Below are 1,995 nucleotides of genomic sequence, written 5' to 3'. Positions count from 1 at the left end.
AGATTTCCCACTGGGTTCATCAATCCAAGCAGTTTTGGTGGCATGGATGAGGTAAAAGCTTGACTGGAGTTGGTTCCGTAAGAGAAAGACAGATTAGGGAGAGTAAAAATGGACATGTTAAAGGAGTTTTATTGTAAAGAGAAAATTGGAGGGGGAAGTGATGACAAGAGAGTTATTTTAGCTTTAAAGAAATATGCAGTTTGTATGCTAATGAAAAAGATTCAGTAGAGAAAATGTGTAATGCAGGGGAGGTGACGGTCTATGCTTATTATTAGTCCAAGTGCTTTTGCCTTCAAGAATGCTGTATCAGGTGGCAGATTAAAAATGCTACATCTGAAATAGCTTTAAGTGCATGGAAAAAACTACTGTGTATCAATGAAAATAATTACATTAATAATATCTAATATTTTTGAGAGCTTCTTATATGCCACTTAATACATATTAGATCTCGGTTAATCATCCCAACTCTATGAGGTTGCTACTTTAAAGAGGGGGAGACTGAGAAAGACAGAGAGGTGAGAGAACTCACCCAAAGTCACATTGTTAACAAGTGGTAAAGACAAGACTGGACACTTACAAGCTGTCTGATTCCAGAGACCTTGCTTGTTATATGCCATTCTCTCCATTTATAAAATAATCCCCATGAGAGAACTTTGGGGTTTATTACATGCAAAAATACTGAAGGAGGCTCAGGAAGTTTCAGAAACTTTTAAAACTAGAGATCCTAAGCAAAATTCCCAATAGTCAAAACTCTAGAAAAACAATAAAAAACATCAATTTTATAGGAAAAGATTCTTTTATCTACAGTATTGTGTTGTCTAAAATATTAACCACTGTCTTCTCCTGCTCTTTTGAACTACAATAGCCAAATATTAATTACAGATAAAATTGGAAAAACTCTTGGAGTGTATCAAAAAACAACTCTACAAGAAAACTACAGCTGTCAAGATTCAGTTTCAGCAAAAATGGTGAAGTAAGATAATGCCAAAAAAGTCCTCATATAAATATGTAGATGTATTAGATAAGATATAACATAAACATTTGTAATGTATAAAGAAATTTGGAGAAAGGAGGGAAAATCCTAAGTAACAAATAGTGATTTAAAAGAGGGGCAAGTGCTATGACTACCCAGGGGAGGAGTTAAGAACCATGGAAAGAGAATAAGGCCAAAGATGTCTAAAGAAGTTTCACAGAGAATTGGGAAAGTTGGGAAGAAGCAATCTTTTAAAAGACAATAGCTGAGAAATTTCCAGAACTGAGCAAAGATATGAATCTATAGATCCGGCCGAGATCCGGCCACTGCACTCCAGCCTGGGCGACAGAGCGAGACTCCGTCTCAAAAAAAAAAAAAAAAAAAAAAGTTAAAAAAGAAATTACTTAAGCAGATAGGGTAAGGAAGTCCCTGGTAAGCACAATGAGTCTAAAGCAGAATAAAAACAAATCCACATTTAGACATATCCAGAAAAATTAGAGAAGAAATACACACAATCTTAAATGGAAAACAGAAGAGACCAATTCTCCATAAAGAACTGTCAGCGGACTTCTCAAAAGCAACAAGAGAGGTCAGAATGATACAAAAGCTAAAAAAGAGGTCGGGCGCGGTGGCTCAAGCCTGTAATCCCAGCACTTTGGGAGGCCGAGGCGGGCGCATCACGAGGTCAGGAGATCGAGCCCATCCTGGCTAACACGGTGAAACCCCGTCTCTACTAAAAAATACAAAAAACTAGCCGGGCGACGTGGCGGGCGCCTCTAGTCCCAGCTACTCGGGAGGCTGAGGCAGGAGAATGGCGTAAACCCGGGAGGAGGAGCTTGCAGTGAGCCGAGATCCGGCCACTGCACTCCAGCCTGGGCGAAAGAGCGAGACTCCGTCTCAAAAAAAAAAAAAAAAAAAAAAGTAAAAAAAAAATTACTTCAGCAGATAGGGTAAGGAAGTCCTTGGTAAGGTTTTCCTTTTAATGAAAAGCAGCCCCAAATCAGTTTCTTTTCTAATGAAGA

Source organism: Rhinopithecus bieti, unplaced genomic scaffold, assembly GCF_001698545.2.
Source record: "Rhinopithecus bieti isolate Rb0 unplaced genomic scaffold, ASM169854v2 scaffold_15676, whole genome shotgun sequence".
NCBI lineage: Eukaryota > Metazoa > Chordata > Mammalia > Primates > Cercopithecidae > Rhinopithecus > Rhinopithecus bieti.
The sequence above is the reverse complement of the archived record's forward strand: the minus strand, read 5'-3'. Positions refer to the sequence as shown.